At 51.0% G+C, this 25727-nt stretch overlaps 1 long non-coding RNA gene across 4 annotated transcripts in view; it reads right to left on the bottom strand.

Moving 5' to 3' along the window:
* Positions 1-25727, bottom strand: part of LOC140904267 (uncharacterized) — a 37262-nt gene that overhangs the window by 7889 nt on the left and 3646 nt on the right. Inside the window, exons 1-3 of one of the 4 annotated variants that reach the window (XR_012156469.1) lie at positions 24364-24437; positions 21329-21538; positions 1874-1926 (exon numbers count right to left, since the gene is read on the bottom strand). This is a non-coding gene — a long non-coding RNA (uncharacterized LOC140904267). Of the gene's footprint in view, positions 1-1873; positions 1927-21328; positions 21539-24363; positions 24438-25727 lie in introns of those variants that run through there. The other 3 variants (XR_012156468.1, XR_012156471.2, XR_012156470.1) reach the window with 3 other exon arrangements.

The following is a 25727-nucleotide window of genomic DNA, read 5'->3' as shown; positions in this document are numbered from 1 at the left end:
CCTATATTTCACAATATGGGGTGGAGGGTGGGGGCATGAGGGCTCTGAGGTGTGGAAGTGGCTCAGGGCTAGGGCAGAAGGTTGAGGTGCAGGGGGTGAGGGCTCTGGCTGGGGCTGAGAGGTTTGGGGTGCAGGAGGGGCTCGGGCTGGGGCAGAGGTTGGGGTGTGTGGGTGAGGGCTGGCAGGTGGGGCCAGGAATGAGGGGTTCAGGGTGTGGGAGGGGGCTCTGGGCTGGGGCAGGGGCTTGGAGTGTGAGAGGGGGTTATGGATCTGGCCTGCGGGTGCAGGATCTAGGGTGGGACTAGGGATGAGGGGTTTAAGGTACAGGAAGTGGCTCTGGGTTTGAGGGGGGCTCAGGATTGGGGAAGGGGGTTGTGGTGTGGAGGTGACAGTTCTGGCTGGGGCCGAGGGGTTTGAGGTGTGGGAGGGGCTCAGGGCTGGGGCAGAGGGTTGGGGTGTGGCGGCTTGAGGACTCTGGCTGGGCCTGAGGGGCTTGGGGTGTGGGAAGGGCTTAGGGCTAGGGCAGAGGGTTGGGGTGAGGGATGCAGAGTGGAGCTGGGATGAGGGGTTCAGGGTGCAGGAGGGGGCTCAGAGCTGGGGCAGAGGGTTGGGGTTTGGGGGTGAGGGCTCTGGCTAGGGGTGTGGGCTCTGGGGTGAGACTGGGGATGAGGAGTTTGGGGTGCAGACAGGCTGCCCTGGGTCTGGGGCCAGAAGAGGACTCCCACCAGCCCTCTCCCCGCCAGCAGCAGTGAGTTCCGGGGTAGGAGCCCCCCTCTCCACATCGGCCAGGCCTGCTGATGGGGGGGGGCAAAGGGGCAATTACCCAGGTGATTTAAAAGGGCCCAGGGACCCCAGCCACTACCGCAGTAGCTGTGGCTGCTCTGGGGAAAAGCAACTCTTGATTCAAAGATGCTTTTGATTTGCCCCATGCAGGTTCCAGGCAGTGGAGTAGCATGGGGCATATAAAAAGTGTCTCTGAATCAAGAGATGCTGCAGCTTTTCCCCAGAACAGGCTGGGTTGATGCGGCGTGGCTGCCCTGAGGCTCCGGGCACTCAGGGCTTCCTTGGGCGGGGGGGCTTGTGGCCCTGGCTACAGGAGGGGGCAGGGAACAGCATCTAGCTACTGCCCAGGGTGCAAAGTGTCAAGGAGTGTGGGGCAGTCAGGGCCCTGCACCCCGCACTTCCTGCGATTCCCTGGGACTCTCAGCCAACCAGTAAAACACAAGGTTTATTAGACAACAGGAACGTGGTCTAAAACCGAGCTTGTAGGTACAGAAAACAGAACCCCTCAGTCAGGTCCAGCTTCGGGAGGCGGGGAGCCCAGACCCAGGGTTCTGGGCCTTCCCCCATCTCCCCAGACAGCTCCAAACTAAAACCTCCTCTAGCCCCTCCTCTGGCCACCTGATCTCTTTGTTCTCTAACCCCTTCAGCTGGCACCTTGCAGGGAAGTGGCCAGGAGACAGGGTGTTGGCCATTCTCTGTGTAGACAGCATCACACCTGCCCTCTCGGGCTCTGCCACAATCACACCCCCTTATCCCACCACCTAGATACTTAAGAAGGGCATAGGGGAAACTGAGGCACCCACACAGTATTCAGAGAAAACATTAAGAACATTTCCACTTTGTCACACAGGGGCGCTCCAGGGGAGGAATGCAGGGGTGGTGGGCGGGGCCAGGGGAGAGGCCTGACTCCCAATATTGGTGGATCCGGGCCCCAGTGCTCTGAATATTGGTGTAGCCCAGGCCCATATAACTCGCCGCCTATGTCCCAGACACAACCATAGGAACCGCTGTCTTGCAGTGTCCAGTTATGCCTTCTGGACGCTGCAACCTAATATGAGTTTGTCAATTTAACAAAGAAATTGATACGTACCAGGCTTGTTATCCCAAGGGGCGTCTCTGACATGTTTCAAACCAACCGCACTGCTTCCGGTAGAATAAACAAACAGATTTATTAACTACAAAGATAGATTTTAAGTGATTATAAGTCAAACAACAGGGGAGGGATAGCTCATTGATTTGAGAATTGGCCTGCTAAACCCAGGGTTGTGAGCTCAATCCTTGAGGAAGCCATTTAGGGATCTGGGGCAAAAATTGGGGATTGGTCCTGCTTTGAGCAGGGGGTTGGACTAGATGACCTGAGGTCCCTTCCAACCCTGCTATTCTATGAAAGCATAACAAGTCAGATTTAATCAAATGAAATAAAAGCAAAATGCCTTCTAAGCTGATCTTAACACTTTCAATGTCCTTACAAACTTAGGTTTCAGAGTAGCAGCCGTGTTAGTCTGTATTTGCAAAAAGAAAAGGAGGACTTGTGGCACCTTAGAGACTAACAAATTTATTTGCGCATAAGCTTTCGTGAGCTACAGCTCACTTCATCGGATGCATTCAGTGGAAAATACAGTGGGGAGATTTATATACATAAAGAACATGAAACAATGGGTGTTACCATACACACTGTAACGAGAGTGATCACTTAAGGTGAGCTATTACCAGCAGGAGAGTTGGGGGGAAAAAACCTTTTGTAGTGATAATCAAGGTGCTGATCCGACTGCACAAGGAGTCCTATTCCTTCTTCCCCTCGGACAGCTGGCTCTGCAGCTGTGTCCAGGTGATGTTGCCCGAGAGGGACACATACTGCTTCCCCCGTTACCAATGGATCGAGGGGTACCGCACCGTGGAGCTGCGAGAAGGGGCAGGTAGGTTCTCAAAGCCAATTCCCCCGCTTCACACAAGGATCACAGGCCCTGCATGTCCATCGCTCCCTCCTCTCTGCGCCCCATAACCCGAGCACCTCCCGCCCACCCAGCAGCTGATCGGGGGCGAGCCCCAGGGCCCGCCGAACATGGTGATCCCGAGGAGGGGAAATTCCCTCTTGACTTGATCGCCAGGATGTCGCCATGTCTTCCATGAATGTTCATGGATCCTAGCTTAGATCAGTAACTGGTAAGCAGCTAGACACTGGAGTAGGAATGAATGGGCAGTTTTCACAGTGGGGAGAGGTAAATAGCGGGTTCCCTTGAGGGTCTGTCCTGGGACCAGCGTGGTGCAACATATTCATGCACATCTGGCCTCGCTACCGGTTTGCACTCTGCACGTCTGTCTGCATCTGGCCTTGGTAAGGTCTGCCACATGCAAGATCTATCAACTTGTACCTTGGGGCTAATCTGCTCCATGCTCAGCTATTCACATCTATATTTCATGAGGTTTGCTGTGTGCACAGCTGTCCACATCTGGCCTGGGCCTGGTTCAGGGCTGTCCTTAGGCATATGCAGAATATGCCGCTGCATAGGGCACCACAAATTTTGGACCACCAAATTGCCCCAAATTTCATGGTGCCCTAAGCAGCCACGTGCTTTGTGTGCAGCAGCGCCAGCAGCCGTCCCCATCCCACAGCTGGCCCCCCTGTGCATTCCTATGGGGGTGTGGGGCCGGGACAACTCCATCCACCCCTGCCTCACCTCTTCCCACCCCCACCCCGCCCTCATTTTCCACCCCTTCTCCCAAGCCCCCACACCCAGCGATGGACCCAGGGGATTAGCGGGGGATGGGGGGCTGGCGCTAGCAGCAGGGGTCAGGCCTATCCCTGCACTCACTGGCAGTGGCGGGAAGCAGAGCACCCCAGCCCGCTCCACTCCGCTGGCTCCCCGCTGTGTCACTCCGCTTCCCACTGCCAGTGAGTGCCGGGGGGGAGTTGGACCCCTTCCCCCAATCCCCCTCCCCTGAGCGACACGGCTGGGACGGGGGGAGCAGAACGGGCTGGGGCCGGGTCATTCCATTTCCTGCTGCCGGTGCCAGGCCCCCCCCCGCTAATCCCCCAGGATGCTCTGGGCCTGAGTGGCCCCCCCACAGCTCCCCGCAGGTCTTGAGTGCAGCCTAGATCTGCCACAGGGGGGTTTGGGGTGGGGGGGGAGCAGGTTTTCAGGCAGTGCAGGGTACCATCCTTGGTAGGGACGGCCCTGGCCTGGTTTGCCGCATGCACAGCTGTCAACATCTGTCCTTCATGAAGTTTCCCACATGGACATCTGTCCACATCTGTCCTGTCAGCATCTGGCACTCCATCTGCACCTCTCCTCCCTTCTCATTACCCTCCCCCCCACCCTGTATACTCCCATTCGAGAAAGCAGTCTAGACTGTGGCAGGGCTGTGTGGTGGGGGAGGGAGCCCCCAGAGCACCCCCTGGTTCCCTGAGGGAGCAGCAGGAGGCGCCGTTTCTCATCCTCCCCCTCCACCGCGCACACAGGAGGGTGGGCCTGTCGTGTGACTCACGCCCGGCCAGGCCACCGGCTCCTGCTTCGCCCTCCAGCCAAACCCACTGCTGAGGACACCCAGCGTCCACTGCTGCTGCAGCACCGGCAAGAGGAGCTGAAGGGGCAGCAGGCAGCCTACCAGTGAGCCAGGCAGGGGTGGCAGGGCTGGGGAAGGGGGGCCGGGTCAGGCTGGTGAAGCCATAAGCACTGTCCGGGGGAGGACAATGATTAGAGTCAGTTCTGCTTTCACTCCCTTCCCCTGCCTCCCCCTTTGGGCTCCCAGTCCCCCCTGCTCTAACCATTAGACCCCACTCCCCTCCCAGAGCTGGGGAGAGAACCCAGGAGTCCAGAGCACTCTCCAGAGGCTCATAGGGACCCTGATCCAAACCTATCCACCCCCCATATCAGGATAAGCCAGGCTGTGCCACATCCAGTCCCCCTTGTCGGCTGCTATCACGCCTCCCATCAGTGAACGCTGGAAGGGCAGGGTCTTATCCTTTGGTCTCCACCTGGGAGGGGTGGGCAGGATCCAGCCACTGGCAGAAGGCCAGTCAAGAGAGTATGCTGGGTGAGACTCATCTAAAACCATACCTCTGCCCCCGCCCCCCCTGCCCTGGGTAGGCCTTACCATCCCCAGTGCCCATCAGTCTCCCATGCCTGCTCTGGGGAGACAATGGAAGAGTTAACCCTGTGGCATCAGCAGCTCAGGGCTTCTCTGCAAGCCCCAGCTCCTGGAGTCCTGGGGTTATGATGGGGAAAAACTCAGCTTCCATTTAAAAAGCCACATCACTCTCCAGACATTGTGTGTGGGGAGAGCAGCTGAGAACTGTGACCCCCACGTACAGGGCCTGGGGCCATAGAGTAGACCCCATAGTATTATTTAGTGAAATCTCATTATTTTGAAGCCAATCTTGTGATGGTGGGGGCTGGTGCATGGTCTATGAACTCTTGGGGTTTGCAAGACTGTATTTAAACTAGCCTCTTAAGACATTTGAAGGGAATAGGGGCAGTTCTTGGAGCAATGGGCTCAGGCTCTTGGCAGACTCAGGCAAAGTCCCTGCATCAGTCACACCTGGGGCAGGTCCCCCCCCCACACTTCAGAGCAATGGGCTCAGGCTCTCAGAGTATCCTGGCAGCATTGCTGTGTCAGTTGCATTCTGGTAAGTTCTCACAGCAATGGGCTCAGGCTCTCTGCACACTCAGGCAGTATCACTGCATCAGTTACACCCAGGGCAGATCCCCCACATCTCACAGCAATGGGCTCAGGCTCTCTACAGACTCAGGAAGTGTCACTCATTCACACTCAGAGCAGCTTCCCCCCTTCTCACAGCAACAGGCTTAGGCTCTCTGCAGACTCAGGCAGTATCACTGCATCAGTCACACTCAGGGCAGCTCCCCCATCACAGCAATGGGCTCAGGCTCTCTGCAGACTCAGGCAGCAGTGCTGAGTTGGTCACACTGGCTGCCTATTCTGGATGGTTCCTCTGTAACTACAAAAGCTAGAGACACTCTTATTTGTGATCGGAAGCTGAGCTGGAGGGGATCTCTTTGCCCCTTTGGAAGCCTCCAGCTACACCTGGGAAAGGCAGAGGAGGTCTCTGGTGGGGTCCGTGCCTGCCTGCGCTCTTAGGGGTGGGATGGTGATCCCATGTGTATCTCCCAACAGCTGGAAGGAATATACCCTGCGGTGGCCAAGGTGCCTGGACTTGGCCAGCGTGGATGAGTTAGACTCCAATGTCAAGTACAGCCTGACCAAGACCACCATCTGGACGGTGCACACCATCAAAACATGAGTGTGGGGGACACTCAGTCTGGGGCCGGCCCGAGGGCCTGGAGAGCAGCCTGGGGCACTAGTGCAGTGGAGATTTGGGAGGGTGTCATGAGATGGCTCAAAGGGGATCAATGCCTGCACCCCAGGTACCCCAGCGGGGATGGGCTGAACTCAGGATCACTCTAAAAGAGTCACCTTCTATCTCAGACCCTGGGTTCATGCCTGCCTCTCTGCCTGACATCCCCAGCCATTCCTTTAGGTCTCTATGTTATGCTGGGCACTGGCGACCCACAGTGAGAGACAGTGCATGCCCCAAAGTCCTCCGGTCTAAACACAGGGTGGGAGGGGAAACTAAGTCACAGGAGAGGGAAGAGACTCACCTCAGGTCACCCAGCTGCTCAGTGGTAGGAATAGAAATCATGGCTCCCAAGTGACCAACCAATTGAAAACTAATCTAATCTAATCCTAGAAGATCAGGGTCGGAAGAGACCTCAGGAGGTATCTAGTCCAACCCCCTGCTCAAAGCAGGACCAACCCCAACTAAATCATCCCAGCCAGGGCTTTGTCAAGCCTGACCTTAAAAACTTCTAAGGAAGGAGATTCCACCACCTCCCTAGGGAACCCATTCCAGTGCTTCACCCCCACCTCCTCATGAAATAGTTTTTCCTAATATCCAACTTAGGCCTCCCCCACTGCAACTTGAGACCATTACTCCTTTTTCTGTCACCTGCCACCACTGAGAACTGCCGAGCTCCATCCTCTTTGGGACCCCGCTTCAGGTAGTTGAAAGCAGCTATCAAATCCCCCCTCATTCTTTGCTTCCGCAAACTAAACAAGCCCAGTTCCCTCAGCCTCTCCTCATGAGGCATGTGCCCCAGCCCACTGATCATTTTCATTGCCCTCCGCTGGACTCTCTCCAATTTGTCCACATCCCTTCTGTTGTGGGGGAACCAAAACTGGACGCAGTACTCCAGGTGTGGCCTCACCAGTGCTGAATAGAGGGGAATAATCACTTCCCTCGATCTGCTGGTGATGCTCCTACTATGCCGTTGGCCTTCTTGGCAACAAGGGCACACTGCTGACTCATATCCAGCTTCTCGTCTACTGTAATCCCTAGGTCTTTTTCTGAAGAACTGCTGCTTAGCCAGTCGGTCCCCAGTCTGTAGCGGTGCCTGGGATTCTTCCGTCCTAAGTGCAGGACTCTGCCCTTGTCCTTCTTGAATCTCATCACATTTCTTTTGGCCCAATCCTCCAATTTGTCTAGGTCCTCTGTATCCTATCCCTACCCTCCAGCGTATCTACCACTCCTCCCAGTTTAGTGTCATCTGCAAACTTGCTGAGAGTGCAATCCACACCATCCTCCAGATCATTAATGAAGATATTGAACAAAACTGGCCCCAGGACCGACCCCTGGGGCACTTCACTTGATACCGGCTGCCAACTAGACATCAAGCTGTTGATCACTACCCTTTGAGCCCAACAATCTAGCCAGCTTTCTATCCACCTTATAATCCATTCATCCAATCCATACTTCTTTAACTTGCTGGCAAGAATACTGTGGGAGACAGTTCAAAAGCTTTGCTAAAGTCAAGATCTATCACATCCACCATTTTCCCCATATCCTCAGAGCCAGTTATCTTATCGGAGAAGGCAATCAGGTTGGTCAGGCATGACTTGCCCTTGGTGAATCCATGTTGACTGTTCCTAATCACCTTCTGTGGCAGCAGGGAGGGGGGAGTGTTGACCTGGGAATGTGGCAGGGGAGTTTCACTGGGGATGGGAGACCTGAGAGCCTGTAACCTGAACCAGGAGGAGGAGGGGGAGGTAACACCTCTGTCTGGGAAACTGGACAAAGGCTGCAGGAGGGAGCCTTCTGGGGTGGGGTGGGGGGGTTGGTTTCAGTTTGGGGCTGGGTGGAGGAACGCAGGGAACCCCAGGGCTGGGGTCTAAGCTCCCTGCCCCAAGAAGGACTTGACTGAGGGGTCCCGGTTGTACCCACAAGCTCTGTTTTAGACTGTGTTCCTATTGTCCAATAAATCTTCTGTTTTACTGGCTGCCTGAGAGTCACAGTGAATCCCAGGAAGAGGGGTGCAGGCCCCGGACTCCCCCACACTCTGTGACAACTGGTGGGAGTGGTGGGATGTACTGCACCCCATGAACGGTGCTTCCTGCAGTAAGTGACTGGGGAGCAGTAAAACAAAGGGGGATTGATGGGGACCAGGCATGCTGAAGATTCAGAGAGAGACGGTTTCAGGGGGCAGTTAACCCCTGGGAGTGTGTGTCCAGAGAGAAGGACTTTTGCAGTAACAGGGTCCCCCGGGGGATTATAAAGTGCACTATAAGGTGGGTAGAAAGCTGGCTAGATTGTCGGGCTCAACGGGTAGTGATCAATGGCTCCATGTCTAGTTGGCAGCCGGTATCAAGTGGAGTGCCCCAAGGGTCGGTCCTGGGGCCGGTTTTGTTCAATATCTTCATAAATGATCTGGAGGATGGTGTGGATTGCACTCTCAGCAAATTTGCGGATGATACTAAACTGGGAGGAGTGGTAGATACGCTGGAGGGGAGGGATAGGATACAGAAGGACCTAGACAAATTGGAGGATTGGGCCAAAAGAAATCTGATGAGGTTCAATAAGGATAAGTGCAGGGTCCTGCACTTAGGACGGAAGAACCCAATGCACAGCTACAGACTAGGGACCGAATGGCTAGGCAGCAGTTCTGCGGAAAAGGACCTAGGGGTGACAGTGGACGAGAAGCTGGATATGAGTCAGCAGTGTGCCCTTGTTGCCAAGAAGGCCAATGGCATTTTGGGATGTATAAGTAGGGGCATAGCGAGCAGATCGAGGGACGTGATCGTTCCCCTCTATTCGACATTGGTGAGGCCTCATCTGGAGTACTGTGTCCAGTTTTGGGCCCCACACTACAAGAAGGATGTGGATAAATTGGAGAGAGTCCAGCGAAGGGCAACAAAAATGATTAGGGGACTGGAACACATGAGTTATGAGGAGAGGCTGAGGGAGCTGGGATTGTTTAGTCTGCAGAAGAGAAGAATGAGGGGGGATTTGATAGCTGCTTTCAACTACGTGAAAGGGGGTTCCAAAGAGGATGGCTCTAGACTGTTCTCAATGGTAGCAGATGACAGAACGAGGAGTAATGGTCTCAAGTTGCAGTGGGGGAGATTTAGGTTGGATATTAGGAAAAACTTTTTCACTAAGAGGGTGGTGAAACACTGGAATGCGTTACCTAGGGAGGTGGTAGAATCTCCTTCCTTAGAGGTTTTTAAGGTCAGGCTTGACAAAGTCCTGGCTGGGATGATTTAACTGGGAATTGGTCCTGCTTCGAGCAGGGGGTTGGACTAGATGACCTTCTGGGGTCCCTTCCAACCCTGATATTCTATGATTCTATGATTGCAGCGAGTGGTCCCGGGGCGGAGAAGTCTGCAGCTCGACCCTGGCAAAGAGATGGTGACCTCAAGAAGGACTGGCCCCCTAGGGGTTCTTCCTGGAAACCGTGGAAAGCTGCCCAGAGCAGTGTGGGCCCTGGGGCCTGACCGGGCAGGGAGGGGTCAGACTGCTGCCGAGGACATCCCAAGACCCTTCCTACCTACGCCTAGGAGAGGGGTTGAGGGAAGCCCAGGGAATACCGAGGGCACCTTGACCCCGGCAGCCAGCAGGGGATCCTCCCGGCGGAGCTCCCCAGCCCTGGAGCGGAGGCGGCTGGAATGGGAGAGGGAGATGAAAATGCGGGAGCTGGAGGATCATGAAAAGTGACGTTAGCATGAGCAGGAGGAGCAGGAGAGGCAATGTTAGCATGAGCGAGAGGAGAAGGAGAGGCATGAGGCAACGTCAGCATGAGCTGGAGCTGGCCAGGCTGAGGAGCAGTGGGGTGCTGGCTGCGGTGAGTGAGGGGGGTCCCAAGACTGCAAGGAGCTTTGATAAGTGCTTCCTGGCCCAGCAGAAGGAGGGGGAGGACATAGATAGCTTCCTGATGGCCTTTGAGAATGCCTGCAAGATGCACAGGTTGACCCTGCAGACAGGCTCCAGTTTCTCACCTCCTTACTGGACCCCAAAGCCATGGAGGTGTACAGCCGAATGATGGGCGGAGGCAGGGGACTACGAACTGTTCAAAAAGGCCCTGCTCCATGAGTTTGGACTGGCCCCTGAGATGTACCGGAAAAGGTTCCGGAGTCAGTGTAAAACACCTGAGGTCACATACTGGTCAACTGAATGCAGGGATATGCCCGCAAGTGGACAGCTAGGGCCCAAGCTAAGTAGGACCTGCTTGATCTAATTGTACTGGAGCAACTGTATGAACAGTGCCCTTCTGACCTGAGGCTATGGTTGGTGGACAAAAAGCTAGAGAACCCACAGCATGCAGGGAGGGTAGCTGGCCGACGAGTTTGTGAACAGTCGGTCAGGGGGTAGCTGGGAGGAGTCCCAAAAGAACAGGCCCCCCACGATGCAGAGAGAGAATCACCATGGGACCTCCCAGTGGGGAAATATGGAGAACCCCCTGCCAAGAGGAATGCCTGGTGTCAGGACCATCCGACCTGCTCGAGGGGACCAACGTGACCTGAGCTGCTATCACTGTGGCCAGAGAGGCCACGTACGGACCCAGTGCCCCAGGCTCAGGGACAGACTGAACAGATACAACCTACCCAGGGTTAACTGGGCAGGGACCCAGCTGGACGAGGGGCAGACGGGATGGGAGGAAGGTCAATGGATACTGGGATACGGGTGCAGAGGTGATGCTGGCCCGGCCCGAGGTGGTGGCCCCAGATCAGCTGGTGCCCAACACCTACCTGACCCTGACGGGGGTGGGCGGGACTCCATTCAAGGTGCCCGTGGCAAGGGTACACCTGAAATGGGGGGCCAAGGAGGGTCCCAAGGACGTGGGGGTGCACCACCATTTGCCCACTGAGGTTTTGATTGGGGGGACCTGGAGGACTGGCCAAGCAATCCCCAGAACACCCTGGTGGTGACCCATAGCCAGAGCCGGCAAGGGGCACTGCGCCCTGACCTTGGGGAGGGCACCACACCAGAGGCACAGGACCCTACCGTAGTGGGGAGGAAGCACCGAGAGGCATGGCTCAGAGAGGCTGTGGCCTCAGACCCAGCCAGTGAGAGGGAACCGGTCCCCATCCCTTCCCCAGCCGCTGAGTTCCAGGCCGAGTTGCAGAGAGATCCCTCCTCGCGGAAGCTCAGGGACCTGGCTGACCTCAGTGTGGTACGGACCATGAGGAGAGGCTGCCAGGAGAGGTTCCTGTGGGAGAAGGGGTTCCTGTACCGAGAATGGGCTCCTCCAGGGGGAAGTGGAGTCCTGCGGGATTAGGAGGCAGCTGGTGGTCCCCCAGAAGTATCGCCGCAGGCTCCTGTCCCTGGCCCATGACATCCCCCTCGCAGGGCACCAGGGAATCCGGCGCACCCAGCAGAGGTTGCTACAGAACTTTTACTGGCCCGGGGTCTTTACCACGGTCCGGCAGTATTGCCGATCCTGTGACCCCTGTCAGAGGGTGGGAAAGGCCCGGGACAAGGGGAAAGCGGCTTTGAGACTTTTGCACATCATAGAGGAGCCTTTCCAGAAGGTGGCCATGGACATCGTGGGGCCTCTCAGCAAGACAACCCGGTTAGGGAAGAAATACATTCTGGTGGTGGTAGATTTCACCACCCGCTACCCCAAGGCAGTGCCCTTAGCTTCCATTGAAGCAGACACCATGGCAGATGCGCTCCTGACCATTTTCAGCCGAGTGGGGTTCCCCAAGGAAGTCTTGACAGACCAAGGATCCAACTTCATGTTGGTCCTGCTCTGGTGCTTGTGGGAGAAATGTGGAGTCCGGCACAACTGGGCCTCAGCTTATCACCCCCAGTCCAATGGGCTGAACCAATGGGACGCTAAAGATGACGCTGAAAACCTTTATGAACCAGCACCCAAAGGATTGGAACAAGTACTTACCTCACCTGCTGTTCGCGTATAGGGAGGTACCCAGGAGTCTACCGGATTTTCGCCTTTCGAACTGTTATATGGAAGGAGGGTAAGGGGCCCCCCCTGGACCTGATGAGAGACAAATGGGAGGGGAAGGCCACTCCCAGTGGAGAGTCAGTGGTGGAGTATGTCCTGATCTTCTGAGAGAGACTTGCTGAACTCATAGGCCTGGCCAGGGAGAATCTGGTGGATCAGCTACTGAGGGGGATGGAGAGTTTTGCCATGGCGTATATTGATGAAATCTGTGTCTTTAGCCAGACCTGGGAGGACCACGTGTCCCAGGTTAGACAAGTGCTGGACCGACTCCAGGAGGCTGAGCTGACCATAAAAGCAGAGAAGTGCAAGGTGGGGATGGCGGAAGTATCTTACCTGGGCCATCGGGTGGGGAGTGGCCGCCTAAAGCCGGAACCAGCTAAGGTGGGGGTGATCAGAGACTGGCTCACTCCCCACACCAAAAAGCACGTCCAAGCCTTTATTGGGTTGGCAGGATACTATCAAAGGTTTGTGCCCCACTTTATCGCCATAGCTACCCCCATCACTGAGCTATGCAAGAAGGGGAAGCCAGACAAGTTGGTCTGGACCGAGCAGTGCCAGGAGGCTTTCCGGGCACTGAAGGAGACTCTGGTCAGTGGCCCACTTCTGGCAAACCCAGACTTTGACAAGCCCTTTATGGCGTTCACCGATGCCGCAGACACCGGACTGGGGGGCGGTGTTAATGCAGGAGGATGAAAAGGGGGAGAGACACCCCATCATGTACTTGAGCAAGAAGTTGCTACCCAGGGAGCAGAACTACGCGACCATCGAGAAGGAGTGCCTGGCCATGGTGTGGGCCCTCAAGAAACTAGAGCCCTATCTCTTCGGGCGACACGTCACCGTCTACACCGACCACTCTCCCCTGACCTGGCTGCACCAGATGAAAGGAGCCAACGCCAAACTCCTGAGATGGAGCCTGCTCCTGCGGGATTACGACATGGACGTGGTCCACGTGAAGGGAAGTGCCAACCTGATAGCAGATGCGCTGTCCTGGAGAGGGGGCCCCGAACTTCCCCAGGTCACTGGTCAGAGTGACCCCGCTCAGCTCAGTCTCGAAGGGGGGAGAGATGTGATGCAGCAGGGAGGGGGGAGTGTTGACCTGGGAATGTGGCAGGGGAGTTTCACTGGGGATGGGAGACCTGAGAGCCTGTCACCTGAGCCAGGAGGGGGAGAGGGAGGTAACACCTCTGCCCGGGAAACTGGACAAAGGCTGCAGGAGGGAGCCTGCTGGGGGGTTTTGGTTTCAGTTTGGTGCTGGGTGGTGGAACGCAGGGAACCCCAGGGCTGGGGTCTGAGCTCCCTGCCCCCAGAAGGACTTGACTGAGGGGTCCTGGTTGTACCCACAAGCTCTGTTTTAGACTGTGTTCCTGTCGTCCAATAAACCTTCCGCTTTACTGGCTGGCTAGGAGTCACAGTGATTCCCAGGAAGAGGGGTGCAAGCCCCAGACTCCCCCACCCTCCATGACACCTTCCTCTCCTCCAAGTGCTTTAAAATGGATTCCTTGAGGACCTGCTCCATGATTTTGCTGGGGACGGAAGTGGGGCTGTAGTTCCCCGGGTTCTCTTTCTTTCCTTTCAAAAAGATGGGCACTACATTTGCCTTTTTCCAATCCTCCGGGACCTCCCTCAGTTGCCATGAATTTTCAAAGACAATGGCCAATGGCTCTGCAATCACATTAGTGAACTCCCTCAGCACCTAGCCCCATGGACTTGTGCACGTCCAGCTTTTCTAAATAGCCCTTAACCTGTTCTTTCGCCACTGAGGGCTGCTCACCCCCTCCCCATACTGTGTTGCCCAATGCAGCAGTCTGGGAGCTGCCCTTGTCTGTGAAGACTGAGGCAAAAAAATCATCTGTCACTAGGCTTCCGAAGAAAGCCTTGTCTACCTCTTCCTTCTGATCTGGTGGTCAATAGCAGACGCCCACCGTGACATCACCCTGGTTGCTCTCGCCTCTAAACTTAACCCAAAGACTCTCAACAGTTCTCCAGTTCATACCGGAGCTCTGAGCAAGCATACCGCTCTCTCACATACAATGCAAGACCCCCACCTTTCCCCACCGTACCTGTCCTTCCTGAACAGTTTATACCCATCCATGACAGTGCTCCAGTCATGTAAACTTCCCCACCAAGTGTATGATATAGCTATCTTGCTATGTGGAAGATTGGGGGCCTGGTGAGAGAGCTCTGCACTGTGGCTATTCCCTGCCTCCCAGGGCCCAGAGGGGGTGCATCGTGGCCATGGCTGGGACACACTGTGCTGTGGTTATGGGTGAGGGGTTGGATCACAGAAACCCCTTTGGGACTGCCACCTGATGTGCCTAGACTACCTCTGAGACCGTTTTCCCTGCCAGCTTGGGACTTCAGAACCTTGCCTTGTTTGAGGCAGACCCGCTTGCCTGCTGCAAACACAGAGCCAAGTCTGAACCACATCCCCCACAAACTGCAGGCTTAACTGAAACCAACTTAAGAAATGCTCCTGTCTCCAGTACTCAGACACCCAGCTCCCAATGGGGTCCAAACCCCAAATAAATCCGTTTTACCCTGTATAAAGCTTATACAGGGTAAACTCCTAAATTGTTCGCCCTCTGTAACACTGTTAGAGAGAGATGCACAGTTGCCCCCCTGCCAGGTATTAATACTTACTCTGGGTTAATTAGTAAGTAAAAAGTGATTTTATTAAGTACAAAAAGTAGGATTTAAGTGGTTCCAAGTGTGGAGGCAAAATTGCGTGGGCCTAGACTTTGGTCAAGCTAGCCAAACTTTCACCAGTCTAACTGTGTATGTGACAAGAGGACGGGGGGGGGGGGGGGGGAAGGGGCTCAGAGTAATGCAATTGAAACATGTAGCTGCAACAGCTAGCCGTATTGCAACCACTAACCGCAAAAGAACAAACTGTTAAGAACAGGGAAAGGTTGTGTTTGCCATGTAAGGAAAAGATGATCTTTGCTGTACTGCTAAGTAGGAAAAATACTAACGGGAAAGTATGCTTGCTTTGAGCATGAACGTAAGCCTTTATATGTTGTTAAATTTTCCTGTATCAGGCAGAGCAGCTCCTGACTAGCTGTTGCTCCCTGCATGCTTGTATTACAATAAAGGAGTCTCAGGCTGTTCTAATCCACACACAATGTGAGGTTAATTTTCCACCTCAATTGGTGGATCCAGCATGGTCCAGGGGGCCCCGGTGAGTGTGTGACCTACGCTTCTCTGTTTTAGGATGACCCTGTAACCTCTTTCCGCTCCCCTCCCCATCCAACGGCGGACCACGAGCCACTGACTGGTCTGATCAGCTTGCCCGAAGCAACAGAGTAAGCGGCCCCATTCTCTCTGAGACTAGCTGATGCTCTTTGCTGAAGGGAGGTGTAGGAGGATCGTGGATATCCTTAACAAAACCTTTCCGGTGTGAGTGTCCCCCGTGGGAGACCGGCACAACTTGCCACAAAAGGAAGGATGGGGGCCGGCGGCTCAAAAAGGCTCCCTGTCCTGCCAAAAGGCATGCCTATGCGTTACATGTACTTAAATTACAGTCCTGTTACTTGCAAGTTCTTCGAAAAATGGGATTGGCGTACCAACGATGACCCAAAATTACAAAGAGCCATTCCATTCTGAATGAAGCTTTATGTAGCTATGGGAATGAATAAATGCGAGTGATGTATGAGAGGTGAATGCTGCTGACTGGGTCTGAGGCTTGAGCCAGCTTCAGCTGCACTAGGGCCCTCACTTTCTGAGTGAGGGAGTCCTGAATGCAATGGGGGGGGGGTTGAGCCCAACCTCCAGACCCAGCAAGAATGAAAAAGAGTGACAACCTTTCCCTGAAGGGTCTGGTAATTTTAGCTGTATAAGCCGCTAATCCCGGTGGACAGGACACCCTATGTGATTGGAAAATGGTGGAAATCAGTTCAGAACTATTCCCGCTCAGCCGAAGGGCACACCTGCTTATTCTATGTATGTGTATTATAGTCCTGGGACTTGTAAGTACTTAGAGAATTGGAATTCTTACAAGCATGATGATCCATCTAAACAATTCCCACTGAAGGTACCTTTCTTTTTTCTCAAAAAGAAAAGGAGTACTTGTGGCACCTTAGAGACTAACCAATTTATTAGAGCATAAGCTTTCGTGAGCTACAGCTCACTTCATCAGATGCATATCGTGGAAACTGCAGCAGACTTTATATATAAAGTACTCCTTTTCTTTTTGCGAATACAGACTAACACGGCTGTTACTCTGAAACCTTTCTTTTTTCTTTGCATGAAGTGGCTGTTCCTTTTATTATTTTATTAATAAGCTTTAAATTTAATTACATGGTGTGTTCTCTTCATCTCTGCTCTTAAGATCCTGAGGTCTGAGCCTGATCAACTGAGGCACAGTTGGTATTTGCCCTTGGTATTTCAGATTTGCTTGGTCTGGCATGGTTGGTATTACATGTTAAGGATTGAATGAATGTGTGCCCACCCTCAGCCGCAGTAGGTCTGAGAACCGGGGAAAGGTTTAGCAAGGTTCCGGGCTCAGGAGCAAGTGGGTATACTCCCAGTTGTAGAAGTCCAGGTTGGTGGAGGGGAGGACTCGGGGAGTCTCACTCCACGCATGTGATCCAGTGCTGGTTTGGGTAACATGAAATCTCAAGTGATTAAAAGATCTTAAAACTTATATTAACGAACTGTGCAGGAGTGCGACAACATGATCTAAAAAGCAGAAGAAATGGTTTAGCGAGAAAAGCAAGATCAGACCCAGGCCAGCAGGCAGGCAACAGCTAAAAAAACAGGAAAGAAAGTGAAATGTTTACTCTGTAGGTGCTGGAGGGATTTAAGAAGTTGAATTTTGTAAAAGAAGTTTTGGTTTCTTTGCAGCCATTCTGAAGGCAAAATGGGCCATTTTCCAAGGGAGTGTCTGTAAATGGTCCAGGCAAAAGGCTATCTAACTGAAATCATTTGACTACGAACAATTTAGTCAAATTAGCTAAAAGAACATCAACTTAGCCGCCCCAAATGTATAAAAGGAATGCAATTACACAGTGCTACTTAGTTAAAATCCGATTAGGCTCCAAGGGGCTATAATAGGTGCTGGTTTCTCTTTAGATCACTGTGTATTTTGAAAGCAAGCGTTAAAAGTAAAAGGCAATCAGAACGCTAAAAAAAAAATTAAGTACAAGTTTTTAATTGTAAATGGCTCTGGATCCAAAAGCAAGCAAAAAAGCATGTGTGTGCTCATGCAAATTACCTAACTGATAAAAGCTACTGAAACTAGCCTGCCTATGAAACAAACACAGGAAAAATGGGGGTCATTCCTCTGTTTAGCCTGCACTCAGAACGGATATTTGTATAAAAGAAAAATATTTTAAGCAATAACTAATTGCCCCCAAAAGGGGTAGAAATATGTTCTTTTGTCTTTCAGAAAATCAGAAAAAGCTAATTTCAGCTGAGGAACAATCCAACATATCATGAATTTACTGGCATGATGAAAATTGTGTTTTATGTTTTATGTCCTGTCGTGTGGTGTTTTGTTTTGCGGCATGGCTAGGACTGTTGTGTTTAATTTTCCACAGGACAGTCTAGTTCAAAACCAAATGGAAGGCTCAGACCAAAAACGCAGATACTTGTTTTATTCAACTTGAATACAAAACGTTTTGGCGACTATCACGAAATACTAGGGGTTTAGTGCATGGGCTAAAGCAAGGGAAAAGAAAAATTACTGAGACTTATCAGTACAAACGGGTACAGTATGTTGGTAGCATAGTATGGCCAGACCTTTTAATTGGGAAAATTGTTGTTAAAATTGCAAACCAACAGACTTTGGAAGCAAAGACATGAAAAGTTAGCCCACTCCCTGTATTGCACATGCGATCCTTCTGGCTACCCTGGATCTCAAGCCAGAGGGCTGGGGAAGGAGGAAAGCTATTAGACACCAGAGGTTGTACCGAGTGGACTCCTCAGAAGTGGGTGTGCTTGTGCTGAACTGTTGCTCCAAAGCTCTGTAATAAAGACATTTCACAGAAGGGTGTATGTGGCATGAATTAAATAATAAGACTAAAATGCTGTATAATGGGCAATGTAATGTGCATATGTTAATTTTTGGGAAAAGGTGTGTGAGTGGAGAATGGAAGTTTCCTTTGTAGGTTACAAAAGGCTGAGAAGGGGAAAAGAAGAAGAAAAGAATCAAGAACGAGTAAACTCAACACTGTAGCTGGCAAGCTCAGTCCAAAGAGAAAATGCTGGCCCCCGCCCAAGGACAGTGCTCACAGCTTCTGCAAAACAACAAGGCCAGCAGGAGGGAAAGGACAAGGTGAAGTGCTAGTTACCTCTCCCTTGTCCACTGATAGAATTATCGTGCCTTCAGCATTTGCTGCAGAAACCAAAGCACTACAGGGTGATGTGCTGGCAACCTCTCCCCTGTATGACACTGAACCACGACTGTTCCAGGAAAGAAGAAAGAAATGCTCGCTCCGCTGAACCTGCCAAGGCCCAGGAGTTCCTGACTACAAAGGACATTAAAAACTGGCCCTGGTGAAAGAAAGGAAGCATTATACACTGGCAGGGAGGAAATTGGGGGTCCCCCTCTTGGGAATGTGGTACTGATTGGATATTGGGGTTTATTCCACAGGATGTGCCTTGTATTTCTGAACAAGTACCTTCTGCGTGTACTGCTCCCCCTACTTGGCTTTCAGATGATAAATATCAAAAGCGTTTTGCTGCCACTACCCCTGCCATTTCCCCCATCACCACTATGTCCCCTCCAATATATCCAGAAACCGAGAGCACCATATATTCTGATGAAACCCAGACCAAGGTTCAGACCAAGAAAGGCCAAGACCTTCACATCTTAGTGATCTATTTAAATATTGTTTAAAACATTTATTTTCCCAGGTATAAAATGTCATATGAGCAAACAATTAAGTGGAGAACAAATGGGTCAGTAAAAATAGAAGACTATAATACCCCAACACACAAGCCCCAGGACTCTGAATTTGAGGTTGATGGGTTCTATGAGGAAGTTGATAGGATGGCCATTCCGGGGCTTTGCAGCGTATCAGCGGCAATGGGCCCTTATTGTTGTTTATTCACCCAGTTCGTAAATAATCAAACTCATACTCAAAAAAAAGTGTGCTCTGTCACCGGAAATTTTACCTGTATTGAAATAATTTAACCTGTACCATATTGCAATATACCCCTTCCTATGCTCTTAATATTAATGCCTCACAAAAGTATATCAAAATTTTTTTCACCAACAGATGTGGTACAGTACTATTCAGGATACCAGCTAACAGAAATTAATGCTACCCTAGGAACTGTAAAATTTATCCTGCCCTTATCCAGCTTTCAAATTACTTCCATGTATCCAAATTGCTCCCAAGGGGGCTGCTCTTCAGTTAGCACAGCAGAGGGCATGGGTTTCCTCTAGAAGGAAAAGAAATTTGGCTGGACGCCTATGGGCTGGTGCAAATCGTTCAGCAGCGATTTGGAATATTTATAAAGGTCAATAACATGATAAGAAATTGGGGCAGCTGGAAAAGGCTACGGGAGCTCAGTTAACCCGGGTGCAGGCTGAATTTGGTAAATTACATGTTATTTCCACCCTTAGTTCCATGACCCAGGAATTGCTAACAAAGATGGTGTTAAATGTCACTAAGGCGGGAAAAGAATTGCGGTGGGATCTAGCATGTTCAGAAATTCAGGATTTCCTGGATGACCAGCTCATGGCCATTCGGAGTCATCTTGAGCATCAGGCTTGGCCCACTGCCCTTACTAGTGCTTCAGGAGGACCATCTAATCTGTGGCCATGGAGACATACTTGACAATTTTCAGGGTGGAGTTGCAAGTACCTGCAGAGCTCCTTCCAAGCATATGGGCCAGTCGGGGGGGTGGGTTCCCACACACCAAATCCTGCCAGGTCTGTGGGGAGGATGCATGTGGGACTGGATTATTCACTGTGACATCTGGGAAATTAAACCACCTGGTATGCCTGGACAATTTGCTGTCAGTGCTCCTGGAATAACACCCAACGTTTAAATAAGAATAGGAAATCAATGACCATTTTGGCCCTTTTGTGTATACAAAAGCTGAAGCCAGGGGAAGTTACCACTGTTTATGACAGTGTTTGCTGGGAAGGTATTGGACAAGAAACTACCCTGATAGGACACCTGCTTTTTCAAGCTAATAATAGCTGTGTAAATGTTAAGGCCACCACCTTGTAAGACCTGCATTTCAATCTCTCCACTGCTGCAGGAAATCACATTATTTATTGGCCTGCAGACAAGTTCCGGCAGGTAGCTTTTAAATTTAAAATATCTTTTAACTGGACCATTTTAGTACCTGATCGACTTCAAAATCTACTTTCGCTCCTACCAAAGATCCGAAAAATTTCTGAATTGCAAGGTCAAATTCATGTCCTTCAAAATATATATCAAATTGAAAAACATGCTTTTCATACAGCCTATAAAGTGTCTACCTTAGGTACTGATTATAATGTGTTGCATCATGTAACTAAGGCTATAAAATAACCCCAGTGTAGTGTTACAATGGAGCATTAATGCTTGTATTTTTGTTGTGTAGTTTGAGAATGTGTTGTTGTTGTGAAAACTGTAATAATGGGAACGCCTTTCATGTTCGTACTAAACATGCATTATTAATGTATCCAGATAAGGTTTATAAGGTCGATCCCTTTCATTTAGAACCAGAAATACAAGATTTAATAAAAATAAAGGTTTAAGAGTAATAGTTGTGCTATAAAAAGAACAAAAGTGGGGATCGTGGAGGCAAAATTGCGTGGGCCTAGACTTTGGTCAAGCTAGCCAAACTTTCACCAGTCTGACTGTGTATGTGACAAGAGCACGGGGGGGGGGGGAGGGGGCTGGGGGGGAGGGGCTCTGAGTAATGCAATTGCAACATGTAGCTGCAACAGCTAGCCATATTACAACCACCAACCGCAAAAGAACCAACTATTAAGAACAGGAAAAGCTTGTGTTTGCCATGTAAGGAAAAGATGATCTTTGCTGTATTGCTAAGTAGGAAAAATACTAACGGGGAAGTATGCTTCCTTTGAGCATGAACATAACCCTTTATACGTTGTTAAATTTTCCTGAACCAGGCAGAGCAGCTCCTGGCTAGCTGTGTCTCCCTGCATGCTTGTATTACAATAAAGGAGTCTCAGGCTGTTCTGATCCAAACACAACCCGTGGTTAATTTTCTACCTCACGTAATAACAGACAGAACAAAGTACTGTAAATTACCAAGCAAAATAAAATAAAACACGCAAGTCTAAGCCTAATACAGTAAGAAGCTGAATACAGATAAAATCTCACCCTTAGAGATGTTTCAATGAGCTTCTTTCACAGACTGGATGCCTTCCTAGTCTGGGTCCAGTCCTTTCCCCTGCTCCAGTCTTTGTTCCAGCTCAGGTGGTAGCTAGACGATTTCTCATGACTGTAGCCCTCTTTGTTCTGTTCCACTCCCTTATATATATTTTGCACAAGGCAGGAATTCTTTGTCCCTCTCTGGGTTTCCACCCCTCCCTATAGGTGGAAAAGCACCAGGTTAAAGATGGATTCCAGTTCCGGTGACACAATCACATGTCACTGTAAGACTTTATTACCCACTTGCCAGCACACAGGTATACAGGAAGACTTACAAGTAGACAGAGCCATCTACAGTCAGTTGTCCTGGTTAATGGGAAACATCACGATTCCAAGCCACCATTAATGGCCCACACTTTGCATATTTGCAATGGGACCTCAGAGTTATAGTTCATATTTCTAGATTCAGACACAAGAGTGATACATTTATACAAATAGGATGACCACGCTCAATAGATTATAAACTTTGTAACGATACCTTACAAGAGACCTTTTGCATGGAGAATATTCCAGTTACGTCATATTCACACTCATTAGCATATGTTCACATATATGGAGTGCTGTCACAATGGGGCCCTTGCAAGGCCCTTCCTTCAATTGGGCAGCTGGTTGCGCATGCCTGCCTGGGGACGGCGCTCTGGCCGTGCCCCCTTCGTCTTTACTGGCCAGTCTCTCCTCTAAGTGGCTCTCTTGTCCCAAGGAAACTGGAGCTGAAGCTGAAGGGTTTCTCCGCATGCACGGGCTCCTGGGAGAAGCTGGGGTACGACTCTCACGTCCTTCGTGCACCTTTGGCCAGCAAACAGCCGTGTGCCAGCTGTGCCCAAGGACATCTGTGCCCCAGATGTGCCCAGCATTTGTGATTCCACACAAAGATATTTGTATCAGTGGCAGGATGCTGCTAACAGCACTGATGTGATTTCGTGATTCCTGGAAGTTAACACCCCTACAATCACCTACTCTGTCCCCCTGTCCAACCCACACATCAAAATCTCACCCAGAAAGTCCTGAACTGAGCCCAAGAAGTTGTACCTGAGCTAAAGAGTCGCTTTTTAAAAGAGACATCCAAATCCAATGGAAAGGCTATGCCTGGCTGGACATTTTCCATTCAAACTTTTTTTTTTTTTTTAAATTTGTTTTCAACAAAATGGAAGTTTGTGGGACATGTTAACTTTCTTCTAAAAACATTGCTTTTTGTTTTCTGTTTTCATTTTGAAAATTAGAATCTGAAAAGAGAACATTTTTCATTTTTTTTCCAGAAATGTCTGGTTCTGAGCAGTTTTCCTCAGAAGATTTTCTGGGTTTGGATGATTTGGGCCAAAACCGTTCTCATTTGCTCAGTTTGCAGCTGAAAATGTTGTGGTTTTTCAAAGACTGTTGGCCAAAAAACCTTCGGATTACAGTTTGAGGACAACAACTTCCACTAAAAATTTTGACCAAACCTCCCCTACCCCCCCCCCAAAAGCAACCTCCAGAAAATCCAAAGCTAATTTCCATACAAATTTTCCCTGGGGAGAAAAGAAGTATTTAGCAACCAGGGCTGGGTAAATTCTCCAAGTGATGGCAAATCTGCAGAAGGGGCAGACTACAAAGAGCTACAAAAGGATCTCTCAAAAACTGGGCAACAAAATGGCAGATGAAATTCAATGTTGATAAATGCAAAGTAATGCACATTGGAAAACATAATCACAACTATACACCTAAAACTTAGTTGATACCACTGAAGAATGAGATCTTGGAGTCGCTGTGGAGAGTTCTCTGAAAATATCCACTCAGTGTGCAGCAGCGTCAAAAAAGCGAACAGAATGTTTGGAATCATTAAGAGAGGGATAGATAATAAGACCGAAAATATCCTATTGCCTCTATATAAATCCATGGTACGTCCACATCTTGAATACTACAAGCAGGTGTGGTTGCCCCATCTCAAAAAAGATCTATTGGAATTGGAAAAGGTACAGAAAAGGGCAAAAAAAATGATGAGGGGTATAGAACGGCTTCCGTATAAGCAGAGATTACTAAGACTAGGACTTTTCAGCTTGGAAAAGAGACGACTAAGTGGGAATATAATAGAGGTCTATAAATGCACGACTGGTGTGAAGAAAGTAGACAAGGAAGTGTTATTTGCAGAGGGCGCGCAGGGGCCGGCGGGCGGGTGGGCAGGGGGCGGGCAGGGGCCGCCGGGGGGGGGCAGGGGGCGCGCAGGGAGCCATGCGGATGGTGAACCCCCTTGACCGCAATCCCTCCGCCCCCCTTTGAAGGCTGCTTGTCCCTGCTCCCCCGGGGTAGCTCTGGAAGCTTGTTCACGCCGCGGGCACGGAGGGCCAGGCCGGGGCCTTTACACGCCGGGGCCAGGGAGGGTCTGGCTGGGCTGGTGCCAACCCTGGTGCCCTGGAGCAGGGCCCTGCCCAGGCGGTGGCTGCTCCCAGGCGGGAACCTGCCCCAGCCACGCTCACCGGGGTCGACAGCACTGCGGGCAGGGCAGGGCCCCAGCAGGCGCGGCCTGACCGGAAACAGTAAGCAGAAATTACATTGTCCCGGTAACCGCTATTTTATAAAAAGAAAAGGAGGACTTGTGGCACCTTAGAGACTAACCAATTTATTTGAGCATGAGCTTTCGTGAGCTACAGCTTCATCGGTTGCATGCCGTGGAAACTGCAGCAGACTTTATATACACACAGAGAATGTGAAACAAAACCTCCTCCCACCCCACTGTCCTGCTGGTAATAGCTTATCTAAAGTGATCATCAAGTTGGGCCATTTCCTGCACAAATCCAGGTTTTCTCACCCTCCCCACCCCCTTTTTTCAAAAAAACACACACACAAACTCACTCTCCTGCTGGTAATAGCTCATCCAAAGTGACCACTTTCCCTACAATGTGCATGGTAATCAAGGTGGGCCATGTCCAGCACAAATCCAGGTTTTCTCACCCTCACCCCCCTCCCCCGCGCGCGCGCACACACACACACACACACACAAACTCACTCACTATTTTATACTCCAATCGAGAACAGTGACCGGAAGTTATGTTTCCCCTTGTGCGCACACCTTTAAAATCCCACCGGGAACAGTGACCGGAAGTTATATTTCCCCTTGTGCGCGCACCTTTAAAATCCCACCGGGAACAGTGACCGGAAGTTATATTTCCCCTTGTGCGCGCACCTTTAACCTCCCACCGGGAACAGTGACCGGAAGTTATATTTCCCCTTGTGCGCTCCTTTGGAGTCCGTCCGGGTACAGTGACCGGAAGTTATATTTCCCCTTGTGCGTGCACCTTTAAACTCCCACCAGGAACAGTGACCGGAAGTTATATTTCCCCTTGTGCGCTCACCTTTAAAATCCCACTGGGAACAGTGACCGGAAGTCATGTTTCCCCTTGTGCGCTCCTTTGGAGTCCGTCCGGGTACAGTGACCGGAAGTTATGTTGCCCTGGAGAGCTCCTTTTTAGTCCAACCGGGTCTCCTTCAATGTCCAATTGGGGACAGTGACCGGAAGTTATGTTGATCCTGTGCGCAGTCCTTTGGAATCCTTCCGGGAACAGGTTTCAGAGTAACAGCCGTGTTAGTCTGTATTCACAAAAAGAAAAGGAGGACTTGTGGCACCTTAGAGACTAACCAATTTATTAGAGCATAAGCTTTCGTGAGCTACAGCTCACTTCCTCAGATGCATATCGTGGAAACTGCAGCAGGCTTTATATATACACAGAGAATATGAAACAAAACCTCCTCCCACCCCACTGTCCTGCTGGTAATAGCTTATCTAAAGTGATCATCAGGTGGGCCATTTCCAGCACAAATCCAGGTTTTCTCACCCTCCACCCCCCCCCCCACAAATTCACTCTCCTGCTGGTGATAGCCCATCCAAAGTGACAACTCTCTACACAATGTGCATGACAATCAAGTTGGGCTATTTCCTGCACAAATCCAGGTTTTCTCACATCCCCCCCACCCCCACACACACACAAACTCACTCTCCTGCTGGTAATAGCTCATCCAAACTGACCACTCTTCAAGTTTAAATCCAAGTTAAACCAGAACATCTGGGGGGGGGGGTAGGAAAAAACAAGAGGAAACAGGCTACCTTGCATAATGACTTAGCCACTCCCAGTCTCTATTTAAGCCTAAATTAATAGTATCCAATTTGTATCCAATAGTATCCAATTACCTACTACAGGACAGGCCTAACAAAGAAAATAACAGAACACCACTAGCCGTCACCTTCAGCCCCCAACTAAAACCCCTCCAACGCATTATTAAGGATCTACAACCTATCCTAAAGGATGACCCAACACTCTCACAAATCTTGGGAGACAGGCCAGTCCTTGCCTACAGACAGCCCCGCAACCTGAAGCAA

This window comes from Lepidochelys kempii, chromosome 28 (assembly GCF_965140285.1).
Source record: "Lepidochelys kempii isolate rLepKem1 chromosome 28, rLepKem1.hap1, whole genome shotgun sequence".
Lineage (NCBI taxonomy): Eukaryota > Metazoa > Chordata > Testudines > Cheloniidae > Lepidochelys > Lepidochelys kempii.
Note: the sequence above shows the minus strand (reverse complement) of the source record. Positions and strands in the feature narration are given on the sequence as shown.